The following is a 14,671-nucleotide window of genomic DNA, read 5'->3' as shown; positions in this document are numbered from 1 at the left end:
AAACAACTATGGAGATGGCGTATTATGAGCTCTAGTTCAGGCTGAGCTAGAGCTCAGAAACCCCGCCCTCTATATATCTATTATAATATAGCTGGATGGGGGTTTCACTGTTCATGCTGACGTGGACAGCTCCCCCATCCAGCTTTCAATCCAACATGGCACAAGGTATTTACTCAAAATTTAAAACCGTATATTTAGGAAACCAAATCGGTTTTCAACCCAAAAAATCATTTATAATAGAAACGAAATCTCCTTTACCTATATTTTATTGCTATTAAATCTCTCTCTATATACATAGAACGTTTCCATATTTGACTCTTCTTAATAATCAACTTTTCTAAATCCGTTAAAATTAGCACCTCTATCTAATTCTCTCTCTTGAGGAATTTCGGCAACTTTTTAGAGTTTTTATACGGTGTGTAAGCTTGCATAGTTCAGTACTTGCAGGATATTCCTAAAATCCCTAAAAAGTCTCTCTTAGAATCAGCAATTAAATTAGAAAAGATATTCCTAAAATATCTCTCTCCCTCTCTCTCTCAACTCTATTCATACGAGGAAATATAAGTCTAGGTGGAAATTCAAAAAAAATCAAAATTTCGGGAAAAAAATAAATGACGAATAAGATAAATTTGTACAAATCAAATCTATCCCAATAAATCATACTAATTCCACCCATTCGTTTCAAATTTGACTGAACGTGTAAGGCCTAATAATATCCATGTAATAAAGATTCTTGCTACTCTTTTCCACATTCCAAAGACAAAACTGGAAACCCTTCCCAATCCAATCGTTACATCCTGATTAATTTCCAGTGTACGTGTAAGGCCTAATAATATTCATGTAATAAAGATTCTTGCTATTCTTTTCAATATTCCAAAGACAAAACCGGAAACCCTTCACATTCCAATCGTTACATCCCAAAAATGAAGTAAAATCAAAACCCAACGTTACCAATAATAATAATAGCTCCTTTAAATGGCATTAATCAATGTTTACATATTGTTGAAGACTACGCAACCCATTAAGCAACGTCTCCAAATCCCTCCTCCATTCATAGCACTCGAAGATGATCGGGCCTAAAGTGAGCATCTATTGCAGCATCGAGAATAAGGGTTTCTACGAGAAGTGCAGATTCAAAGATAAACGTATCGCTGACATACAGATTCCTATCCCTACCAAAATTTATGTTTCTAGCTTTGTATGCAATTTAATTGTAGGTTTGTTTTCTTTCTCATAGATGGTGTTTCTTTTTGTGTGTGTTGAATAATTGATGGTTTTGATTGAGGATTTTGATTTCATGTAATTGTTGACTTGGTGTTGATTTTTTTTTATTACATGAAAATCAATTGGGCTTTTTTTTACCTCCAGTTCTATAAATTTCTTCATAATGTTTGTTATACCCAGTTTATTGATTTATGCCTTTGATAAACCCTTATGTCATGTTTGGCAACCATTAATTTCTTTTTCATTGAATATTTGATTAATCAATGGTTGTCAATAAGTTTTTCTTTAAATTTCATTTAAGCATAGGATTAAATTCTATGAGTATTGCATGGTCTTCATAGATTTTCTTCAATTGATGGTGGAAGTTTTTTTCAGGGTCAGTAAGTGGAAGAATCTGGAATAATCTTTTACACAGATGATTGTGGGGAGGACATTTGTGAAGGATATGATTAGGGCCATGGTTTCTGCATTGCAAACAATTTAGTGTCAAAAGGTAAATTACGTATTCACTTTTGAGTTTTATATATTTTTTGTCGAATGGCATGTTTTAAACTTGTATGCATGGTTCATAATTTACATTTCTTGAGTGTTATTTATTTGCCAAGGTGCATTGATTCTCAACCTCGAGGTCGCAAATTCGATTTAAGCTTACCTACCGAAAAAAAGGTGCATTGATTCAATTATCTCTTCTTTTTCAGATGTGATATGATTTAACTGATGTATGCCCCCCCCCCCCCCCCCCCCTTTCCATTTAGAGGATGGTTGGTTAGGGTGCCTATGCATTTTTTATGTTATAATTTGTTATACTTAGGGTTGTATTTGGTCATGTTTTTTTGAAAGGGATGAGTATCTTTTTATTTGGAGTTTGATTGATGCATTTTTTTTCTCTGTGTTTTAAATTATTTTGATTGGTTAGATTCAGTAGGTCGTTTTCTTTTCAACTTAACCCTTTCTATACAATACTAACCTACTAATATTTGCATGGCCATGTTTGATAAAGAAAAAGCTAATCTAGAGTAGTTCTCGATGTAGAGTTCTAATATTTGCATGGCCAAGAATCTCTCTGAAGCTTGGTTTTTTAGTTTATGGTTCCTGAACCCATACTTTGCAAAAAAGGTGGGCAAAAAACATACTTTTCAAGGTTTTTTGCCAAAAAGGTGGGCAAAAAACATACTTTTCAAGGTTTCTCATGATGTACAAGGTGTTTTTGTTTTTATGAGCAGATTTCTAGAGATTCTTTTTGGGGAGATGATATTTTCAATACCCCCCATGCGCCCCCCTTATAACCTGATTTGACGTTAATAGTGGCCAACTTTAATGCTTTTTGACGTATAATCAGGTTATAAGGGGGGTGCATGTGTAATGCAGGGGGTGAAAATATCATCGCTCTTTTTTTGTGGTCTGGATAATTCTTACTAAATTTCAACATTTACAAGGTGTTATTATTATTTTATTTGGTGGACCTAATCTCGATAAGTCATACCTTAAAAGGAATCACCACAGGATGATCTTCATCTATTGATTAGAACAAAGCAAATAGTAAGAAAATTTTAAGAACCACCGATTATAGCATATTAACCCATTATAATCTAAATTTTCTATTTATCATCATCTATTGATTAACCATGTTTTAATGTTTTGTGTGTCTGCTACTAGGGCTGCAACACGAGCCGGGTAAAACCCGACCCGCATCGACCCGACCCGAAAATAGCCTGGGTCGGGTTCAGGTTTCATGGGTTTCGGGTCGAGCCGGGTTCAGCATTCAAAAGCCCGCATGAATCTCGGGTCGAGCCGGGTTTGAAGGGGCCCGACCCGACCCGACCCGAGTTACATAAGTTATAGTATGTACATTTTTTTCTATTGTTAGTTAAAAGTTAAAGGGATAATTACATTTACACCCCCTCTAGTTTCTGACACATCCACTTCCACCCCTATAGTTTAAAACGTGACAAATACACCCTTGTAGTTTCAATTTGTTTAAGGTAGGCCCCCCCAGCTGAAGGTTCGTCCATAGATTGAAGGGTTAGGATGATCCGATGAAGCTGATTTTTTTGGCACACCCTAACTATGTCAGGACCAATCAAATGAACGCTTTGGATCATCCAAACAATGTGGGCCCACATTATTTGGATGATTTTTTGGTAGTGTTTGGATTCGGGTAGGGGCCCACATTATTTGGATGATCCAAAGCGTTCATTTGATGGGTCCTGACATAGATATGGTGTGCCCAAAAAATCAGCTCCATAGGATCATCCTAACCCTTCAATCTATGGACGAACCTTCAGCTGAGGGGGCAAACATTAAACAAATTGAAACTACAGGGGTGTATTTGTCACGTTTTAAACTATAGGGGTGGAAGTGGATGTGTCAGAAACTAGAGGGGGTGTAAATGTAATTATCCCAAAGTTAAAAGTGAAAACCCACGCACCCATTGTTACTGTATGTGAGTGTAATTTCTGCTTCTATGAGTTGAGTTGATTCAAGTGTTTGATTCAGCATTGTTTGATTGTAATTACAACATTGTTTGATTACAGCATTGTTTGATTCAAGTGTGATGTGAGTGTAATTACATCATTGTTTGATTCAAGTGTAATGTGAGTGTAATTTCTGCTTCTATGAGTTGAGTTGCCTTGCCAAACAAGAATTTTCCTTAAAAATTTGCGTCAACGTGAAAAAACCCGACCCGACCCGAACCGACCCGAGATTTATCATGGGTAGGGCCGGGTTTGGGAATCGTGGGTTTTTTGAAAAAAAACCCGACCCGACCCGACCCGAGATCTTTCTTGGGTAGGGTTGGGTTCTCCAAAACCCGACCCGCCCGACCCGAGTTGCAGCCCTATCTGCTACTGTGTATATAAGTTTCTGTTGATTGGGTTGTAGGAATTTTTGGAAAAGTTTGGGAGCTCACAAAACTCATATGGGCATAGCTATCCACTCCATATCCCACTGTCAAGCTATCATTGAGCATCCCTCCATCTCCACTCCTATGTAAACACCACGATGCCAATAGAAGTCATCTTTGTCACCCATATTAATTTCACATGTGTTGGACAAATTAGATGTTGTCCAGTAGGGTCTAATATATGGCTTGATTGAATCCAGAAATTAGAAATGTAAATAAATCAGTACTTAGCTTTTGTAGAAAACGTTTATGTAAAACAGATCGAGAAGAAGAAGGCTGAATCGTGCCACTGGTCACTCTCCTTAAGAATCGTATCCGCCCCCTACCGGTGCAAACCGGGATCCGCGAACCGATGCTCCAAGATAAAACAGCCAAAGTTGGCTCCAGTCCTCGTGCACTCGCTAACTGGTCCACCCAGAATCATCGTAGAACTGTGCTCAGATCAGAACGGAGGAAAGGAAGAAGACAAGCAGAAACTTTGATGTTTTCTGTAAAAAACTATGTTCTCCAATGGTGTTGTTCTCTTCTTTTTATAGATGAGAATATGACTGTTGGAGGATAATTAATCACCATTAAAAGACAAAAACGTTTCTCTCCAACAGTCATATTTGTGACTGTTCAAATTTGAAACGGTTTTGCAATTAAGGGGTGTATCTTTATAAAAAACATGGGGTAAAAAGAAAAACCGTTTTTGGGCAATAAAAATAACCTTTTTTATTTAATACCCAAACCCAAACCCGAACCCGAACCCGGACCACGGGCCACGGCCACGGCCACGGCCCAGCCAGGCCCGGCGAGGCGAGGCGCGCGCGCGCGCGTGTGTGTGTGTGATTTACATATGGGCTTGTGCTCTTCTAAAAGCCCAAGACCCAACAAATTCTAAAGCCCCTTGAAGGCTCAAGCCTTTCTCCAACTCTCCATCTTATATGGATGAGAAGAATTTTCTTCCAAAGCGATGTGGGACTATTAATTTGCCTTTGGTTTTGAAAACACACCACAAGCACACTCACCAAGATCTTGGGTTCAAGTCCCCACACATGCAAAAGTCTTTTGCTTTAAAACAAAAGAGGGAAATATAATTTGAATCTTCCCTCCAAATTTTTAAACAAAAAGAAAAAGCATCTTTGACTTTTCAAATCTTTTATTATTATTTTTGTTCAAAAATTCTAACAATCCCCCACAAGATTCAAAATACAGTTGAAAATTGAAAACGGAAGTATCTGAGCACATTAGAAAATAGAGTGGATTCATACCGGTGTCTTTTGGACTTCAACCGATATTTAGGATAAACAGATTACGTTACCGAGTACGGGTAGAGTTAGACTCCTTCAACCTTTCCTCGTGGGTGTAATTGACTAACCTGTTATCCACACTCTACATTCGATTCCTTGGTGATTCATTCACAGTTTTGGAACATTTTGGCCTTGTTCCCCTCTTGGTTCTCATGAATGTTCTAGAGAATTACTCGTTAAATTCTCATAGGAAGCGGCCTTACCTCCACATTCACTTAGGTCAGTCATCAAGTATGCACTGCAAGTAACATACCACCCAATACAGGTTATGATCTGATTAAGAGTCTATAACTCATCCTCTCTCATTTGCAGTGAACACTATCTTTCATCATTTTGCATCTAGGAGTAGGGGTGATAGTGTTAACAAACCATCCGGTGACTTGTTAGTACCCATTGAACCAAATTCCAGGGATCTCCTTTCACATTGGTTGGGTGTCCATCACTAATAGTTCATGCCACGAGCTTTAACCCCATTCCTTGCGATGTCTCATAAACCACCTTGTTTATTTGTGGCTTTGTCAGAGGATCTGCCAGATTCCTCTCCGACCTTACAAAGTCGAGTGTTATTGTTCCCTCACTCAAGTATTGCTTTACCAAATTATGCCTCAGGCGTATATGCCTTCTTTTGCCATTATAGGTCTTACTTTTGGCCTTGGCTAAAGCAGCTTGACTATCACAGTGTAAAGACACTGAGGGAACCGGCCTTGGCCATAAAGGCACATCTGCCATAAAATTCCTGAGCCATTCGGCTTCAGCTCCTGCTAGGGCTAAGGCTATAAATTCCGCTTCCATAGTGGAACTTGTACTACAAGTTTGTTTAACCGATTTCCAAGAAATCGCACCACCACCAAGGGTGAATACATATCCACTGGTAGACACTGAATCTCTTGAATCAGAGATCCAATTCGTATCACTATAGCCTTCTAAGACAGCAGGATACCCCTTAAAGTGCAGTCCAAAGTTTATTGTACCTTAACAACCTAGTCAAAGCCTGCCAGTGTTCATGTCCTGGTCTATGAGTGTGTTGACTAAGTTTTCCAACTGCTAGAGCAATGTCAGGTCTAGTACAGTTCATCAAATATGACACTGAACCTATAATCCTTGAGTATTCCTTTTGGGATACCATCTCACCTTTGTTTTTCTTTAGGTGTACCTGACAATCTAAAGGTGTCTTTGCAGGTGAACTATCATATTGTCCAAATTTCCTTAGAATGCTCTCTACATAATGAGACTGAGACAATATTATTTCATTTTCTTTTCTGATGATCTTCATCCCTAAGATTACATCAGCTTCACCCATATCTTTGGTTTCAAAGTTTGACATTAAAAATCTCTTAGTAGATTTTACTATGTCCAAATTAGTACCAATAATTAGTATATCATCTACATATACACAAAGTATTACACCTTTATCCCCATTGAACTTACTATAAACACATTTGTCGGATTCATTTATCTTATATTCATTTATAATTAAGACACTATCAAATTTGTCATTCCACTGTTTAGGTGCTTGTTTCAAACCATACAGTAACTTAATTAGTTTACAAACTTTGTTTTCATGACCAGACACAATGAATCCTTCAGGTTGTTTAATGTAAATTTCTTCTTCTAAATCTCCATTTAAGAAAGCTGTTTTTACATCCATTTGATGTATTACCAATTTATGAATAGAAGTTATAGCTAATAATATCCTAATGGTGGACAACCTAGCAACAGGAGAATAGGTATCAAAATAATCTATCTCCTTTTTCTGTCTATAGCCTTTAGCTACTAGTCTTGCTTTAAACTTGTCAATTGTCCCATCAGGTCTTAGCTTCTTTTTAAATATTCACTTGCTATCTAGTGCTTTTGTTCCAGGTGGAAGGTCCACTAGTTCCCAAGTGTGATTTTCTATTGTGGAATCTAATTCACTTTTAATAGCTTCTTTCCAAAATACAGCATCTGGAGATGTTACAGCTTCAGAGTAAGTTACAGGATCTTTATCTATTAGATAGGTGAACATCCCATCTCCTAGATTTGTTTCTTTTCTTTGTCTTTTACTTCTTCTGAGTTCTTGAAACTCAGAATCCAATTCCTTTTCAGTTTCAGGTTGATTTCTTGAATCATTACTAGGTTCTTTAGGAATTTCTTTCTTCATAGGGAAGTGATGTTCAAAGAACTCAACATCCCTAGATTCAATTATAGTGTTATATTCAAGGATATTTTGAACTGATTTCAAAACTAGAAATCTGTAGGCTGTATTATTTTGAGCATATCCTATGAATACACAATCACATGTTTTAGGTCCTAGTTTTCTTTTCTTAGGTTCTGGTATTCCAACCTTAGCCAAACAACCCCAAACTCTCAAATGAGATAAACTAGGCATTTTGTTATGCCACAGATCATATGGTATTTGACCCTTTTTCTTTGGAGGTATCCTGTTATATATATAACAAGATGAAAGAAGTGCTTCCCCCCACAAGTTCAAGGGTAAACCAGAACTTATCAACATAGCATTAAACATGTCCTTTAATGTTCTGTTCATTCGTTCTGTTATACCATTTGATTCAGGTTGGTACGGGGCTGTGGTTTCATGGATAATACCATTATCATCACAAAACTTAGTTATAGAGTATTCTGTACCTCTATCTGTTCTAAGTCTTTTAATTCTTCTATCTAACTGATTTTCCACTTCATTTTTATATTTGATAAAGGCTTGTTCAGCCTCATCTTTAGTTCTAAGAAGATATACTTTAGTGTATCTAGAGTAATCATCTATAAAGGTCACATAGTACCTTTTACCTCCTCTAGATTCAAGATTTCTAAAATCAGCTAGATCACTATGAATTAACTTTAATAAGTCAGATTTTCTTTCAACACTAAAGTGAGGTTTCTTTGTGAATTTTGCTTCAACACATATTTCACATTTTTCTTTACTAGGTTCAATTTTTTCATTTATTAAACCTAAATTACAAAGTCTTTTAATGTAAGGTGCACTTCTATGTCCTAATCTACCATGCCAAATATCAAAGGACTCAACAATGTAAGCAGAAGAAGATGATACTTTTTCATTCAGGATTTCAAGTACATTAAGAACAAATAAACCATTTGCATTGTAGCCCTTCCCTACAAACACATTATTTTTGCTAATGATTGCCTTGTCTGCTTCAAAATTGAGCTTTAGTCCATTCCTGTTCAAGAGCGCACCAGACACCAAGTTACGCCGTATATCCGGCACATGCAGCACCTCCTGAAGTGCAAGTACTTTCCCTGAAGTTAACTTCAGCAAGACCTTGCCCTTACCAACGACTTTTGAGGTCTGTGAGTTCCCCATGAAAACTTGATACCCTTCTTTAACTAAGGTGTAGTTGTAGAAGGAGTTTCGGTTTCCACAAATGTGCTTGGTAGCACCAATATCCAGAACCCACTCCTTTGGATTTTCCACTAGATTTACCTCAGCCACAACCGCTGCAATCACATCTGCCTCGGTTAAATTAACCTTGGCACTGGACGAACCAGTCTTTGGGTGTCGGCAGTCCTTCTTGTAGTGTCCGGGTTTTCCACATTCAAAACAGACTCCTTTCTTTTTGGGTCCAAATTTCTTGAAGTTCTTTTCCTTCTTCGGTTTCAGATTCTTAGACCCATCATTCTTAGTCTCAACAATGTTTGCCTTAGAGGTATACTCTTTGGCATTTTGTTGCTTATCTTTTAGTCTGTTTTTCTCTTCGATTTTAATCCGAACAACTACTTGGTCTAAGGTCCATTCTTTTGTCTTGTGCTTCATTCCGATTTTAAAATCTTTCCAAGACAAAGGCAGTTTCTCAATAAGAGAACCAGCCACGAATGTGTCAGGTAACTTCATACCTTCCTTAGCCAATTCTCCAATTAGGAACTGATACTCATCTATTTGAGCAGATATAGGTTTCCCATTTTCCATAGCAAAGTCTAAAAAATTCCCTATCACATATTTCCTATTTCCAGCATCCTCTAAATCATATTTAGTTACCAATGCATTCCAAAGATCAGCAGCATGTTCAAATGAATAGTATACGTTATAAAGGTCATTTGACAAACCATTCAAGAGATGGTTCTTGCAAATATAATCAGCATTATTCCAGTTTTCAAAATCAGCAGAATCTTCAGATGGTTTTGATTGTATAAGAACAAAAGCGGCACCAATTTGTTGTAGAGCAAACAAATCTGTTTTTTCCATCTTTTATAGTTCAATCCAGTAAGGCGTTCGATCTTGGAAAAATCTGGAATGGTGTTGAGAATTCTGTTCACAACAGAGGTGCGAATAACCGTTGGATTGGAATTCTCAACAGAGATGGTATCAACAGAAGTTGGGTTCGGATTATCAGAAGCCATATGATCAGATTTGAAAGATACGATTCTTAAGATTGTTGGACAAATTAGATGTTGTCCAGTAGGGTCTGATATATGGCTTGATTGAATCCAGAAATTAGAAATGTAAATAAATCAGTACTTAGCTTTTGTAGAAAACGTTTCTGTAAAACAGATCGAGAAGAAGAAGGCTGAGTCGTGCCACTGGTCACTCTCCTTAAGAATCGTATCCGCCCCCTACCGGTGCAAACCGGGATCCGCGAACCGATGCTCCAAGATAAAACAGCCAAAGTTGGCTCCAGTCCACGTGCACTCGCTGACTGGTCCACCCAGAACCACCGTAGAACTGTGCTCAGATCAGAACGGAGGAAAGGAAGAAGACAAGCAGAAACTTTGATGTTTTCTGTAAATATATTCTCCAATGGTGCTGTTCTCTTCTTTTTATAGATGAGAATATGACTGTTGGAGGATAATTAATCACAATTAAAAGACAAAAACGTTTCTCTCCAACAGTCATATTTGTGACTGTTGAGATTTGAAACGGTTTTGCAATTAAGGGGTGTATCTTTATAAAAAACATGGGGTAAAAAGAAAAACCGTTTTTGGGCAATAAAAATAACCTTTTTTATTTAATACCCAAACCCAAACCCGGACCCGAACCACAGACCACGGCCCGGCGAGGCGAGGCGCGCGCGCTTGTGTGTGATTTACATATGGGCTTGTGCTCTTCTAAAAGCCCAAGACCCAACAAATTCTAAAGCCCCTTGAAGGCTCAAGCCTTTCTCCAACTCTCCATCTTATATGGATGAGAAGAATTTTCTTCCAAAGCGATGTGGGACTATTAATTTGCCTTTAGTTTTGAAAACACACCACAAGCACACTCACCAAGATCTTGGGTTCAAGTCCCCACACATGCAAAAGTCTTTTGCTTTAAAACAAGAGAGGGAAACATAATTTGAATCTTCCCTCCAAATTTTTAAACAAAAAGAAAAAGCATCTTTGACTTTTCAAATCTTTTATTATTATTTTTTGTTCAAAAATTCTAACAACATGTTTTCTAGGGGTGCAACTTGGGTCGGGCTCAACCCGAACCCGACGAGTTCAACCCGATTTTGGCTCCTGTTAGGTTGGGGTTGGGAAAAGCGAACCCGATTTAGTTTCAGGTGGGTTATGGTTGAGGCCTTGGAGACCCAACCCGATCCCAACCTTTGTCCTCTAATTTTCTCTTGATTTTCTTTGGACCCAACTTGATCCCAACCTTTATCCTCTAATTTTCTCTTGATTTTCTTTGGGTGATAGTATTTTCCTGTTGGGGTCATCGGGTCGGATTGAATTGGGTTGGCTCAGGTTCAGATTGAGGGAATGCTATCTTGGGTTGGGTTACTGTTGGCCTCAACCCGATCCAACCTAACCCGAGTTGGACCCCTAATGTTTTCTTCTTTCATTAAATTATAGGGATTATATCTTGGATACACCGTATTCTATGTTCATCCAGATTAATGCTTGCAGGTTCAAGAGGTATTTGTTTTCTTCCTATCCTTTGTAGCTCTTAATGTAACCTATTTAGATGGTATAAATTTGTTTTGGTCTTTCACTATTTCATTCCACTATCAGTTTTGTTCTTTAATAAACTTCTAATTTCTTTCCAATCTTAATTAACTTCCAAACCGTGCATCGCACGGTTGGCCCCATTAGTGTGTGTGTCTATATAAATAAATAAATAAATATATATATAAATAAATATATATATAAATAAATAAATATATATATATATATATATATATATATATATATATATATATATATGTGAGGAAAGTGTTTCTAGTCGGTCGGCTAGAGAACCTTCTCTAGTCCGCCGACCAAAAACACAGTGGGCCCAAGTTGTTTGGATGATCCAAAGCATTCATTTGATGGGCCCTGGCATAGATAGGGTGTGCCCAAAAAATCAGCTCCATAGGATCATCCTAGCCCTTCGATTTGTGGAGGTTAAAAATGGACAATGGAGGTTAAAAACACAGTGAGCCCATGTTGTTTTGATGATCCAAAGCATTCATTTGATGGGCCCTGACATAGATAGGATGTGCCTAAAAAATCATCTCCATAGGGTCATCCTAACCCCTTCGATTTATGGAGGTTAAAATGGACGCGTATAAACTCCACAAATCAAAGGGTTAGGATGATCCTATGTTGTTGATTTTTTGGGCACACCCTATCTATGCCAGGGTCCATCAAATGAATGCTTTGGATCATCCAAACAACATGGGCCCATTGTGTTTTTGGTCGGCGGACTAGAGAAGGTTCTCTAGCCGACCAACTAGAAACACTTTCCTCATTTATAAATATAAGAACTATCTCCTCTTACCAACAATGGCTGAGAAAATGCAGCACCACTTCGGCAGTTCAAGGTTGTAAGCCCCATAAGGGTTGTAGATTGCGGAGATTAGAGCGGTTCATCAAGAAATTGGGATAATTTAGCCTATTGATTCCCTCAATGTTATAAAATGGCTGAAAGGATATCTCATTCTTGGCGGTTTGCTCATTGGATACATGAAATTATGGATCAAGTGGTAGGAAACTGCAACTTCTTTCATTATGTAAGAAGATCGGCTAATAGTGACGTCGATAGATTAGGCAGGGTGGGAGCCTCTATGGTGGCCTTTGGAAATGTTTGACTTCCTTCCCTTTTGTAGAATATTGTGAACAAGAATACCAAGAACAAGAATAGAAGAGGGCTAACACAAGAGGAGAATAAAGGGCTATTACTGATGAAACTAAAGAAGAAAACGTCCCTTTTTATTTTTATTCATCTTGGAAAAACTAAAACATCTGAACCATGGTTTATATAGTTGAGGCCGATTAGTCCATCAACAGCTCAACATTGACACACGATTCTAATTTTCACTTTCCTAATAGAACTCTGACTCAAGATAAGAATAAAAAATAATGATAGACATAAATCAATAGACTCATAAGTTTGGACTCTCACTACCGACTTGGATAGGCTGTGTGGGCCCTACATGGTGATCCACCGTTTGAATTAAATTTCCAACACGCCCCCTTAATTCAAACTAGGCGAATGATTGTACTCCCATCATATGACGAAATTTCTTGAACTTCTCTTCTGGCAAGGCTTTGGTGAAAATATCCGTCACTTGATCTTCTGTGTTGCCATGCTTCAATTCAACTTCTGCTTTGGTTGTGACTTCTCGAATGAAATGGTGACGAATCTCAATGTGCTTCGTCCTTCCTTGATGAACTGGATTTTTTGTTAAGGCAATTGTGGATTTGTTGTCGCAAAACATCCACGTAGGTCTGCCTTATTCGTACTTGAAATCACGCAAAATCCTCAGTAGCCAAATTGCTTGACAAGCTGTAGTTGTAGCAGTAATATACTCGGCTTCCGTGCTTGAGAGCGCCGTAGTAAGTTGCTTCTTGGATGCCCATGCTATGACACCCGATCCAAGGCTAAAATAATACCCCATTGTGCTTTTACTATCATCAATGAAAGCTGCCCAATCACTATAAGAAAAACAAATTAATTTATTGTTAGTGGCTTTTGAGTACACAATACCAAAATTGATTGTGCCTTGGATGTATCTCATAACTCTCTCTGCTGCCCCAAAATGATGCATGCTTGGACTATGCATAAACCTGAAAATAATGCTAACTGCAAACATAATATCCGGCCTTGTGAATTAGATAAATCAAACCACCAACAATGCTTCTAAAAATTTTCTCATCTGCCTTTTCAACTCCATGCAAAGTAAGTTTCTCATTAGTATTCATAGGTGTTTTTGCAGGTGCACAAATTGTCATACTAAGCTTTTTCAATAAATCCAAAGCATACTTTTTCTGACATATGAAAATCCCATTAGATCCTTGAATGACTTCAATTCTAAGAAAATAATTCAATAGACCCAAATCTGACATTTTAAAATTTTTTAGCATGCCCTCTTTAAATTCCTTAACCATATCAAGAGAACTCCCAGTGTATATCATATCATTTACATATAAGCAAACAACTAGGATATAATTACCATGAATTTTAACATAAAGAGTTGGTTCATTAACACTCTTTTGAAATAAGCTTTCAAGGAAATACCTATCAATTTTACTATACCATGCTCTAGGCGCTTGTTTAAGCCCATAAAGTGCCTTCTTCAATTTGTACACTTTATGCCCCATGCCTTTGATTTCAAAACCTTGAAGTTGATCCACATACACTTCTTCCTCAAGTTCTCCATTAAGAAAGGTTGATTTCACATCAAGCTGAAAAACTTGCCAATTCTTTTGAGTTTCTAAAGCCAAAATAGTTCTAATAGTATCCATTCTAGCAACAGCTGCAAATGTTTTAAAATAATCAATACCTGACTTTTGTGCATAACCCTTTGCAACTAACCGAGCTTTGTGTCTTTGGAGAGAACCATCTTCATTGAACTTTGACATGTGGATCCACTTAAGTCCAATTGCTTATTTGTTTGGAGGTAAATGGTGACTCATCAGGATTTGGTAAACAAACATCAAGAGAAGGTGTCTCATATGATATATTTTCATTTAGAACACATAAGGGGGCTTCAACATCGTTTTTCTAATTCCAAGCTTCTTTTTCATTAAAAATAACATCACGACTTATGATCAATTTTTTGTAAATAGGATCATAAAGTCGGTACCCTTTTGTCTCCATACTAGCCAATAAAAATACACTTTCTACTTTTATCATCTAACTTTTATCTTTTTTCAGTGGAACAAAAGCATAGGCTATAGAACCAAATTTTTTAAAATGACTCACATTAGGTTTTCTTCCACTCAAGCCTCATATGGAGTTTTCCTTGAACCGCTTTTGTAGGAGCTCGATTGCATAGGTACACCGCTGTGGCTACTGCTTCAGCCTAATAATCATTAGGCAACCCTTTGTCTTTTAGCATGC

The sequence above is a fragment of the Tasmannia lanceolata genome, unplaced genomic scaffold (genome assembly GCF_043159265.1).
Source record: "Tasmannia lanceolata isolate RefF3 unplaced genomic scaffold, GAP_Taslan_0.1 ptg000003l, whole genome shotgun sequence".
Taxonomy (NCBI): Eukaryota; Viridiplantae; Streptophyta; class Magnoliopsida; order Canellales; family Winteraceae; genus Tasmannia; species Tasmannia lanceolata.
Note: the sequence above shows the minus strand (reverse complement) of the source record.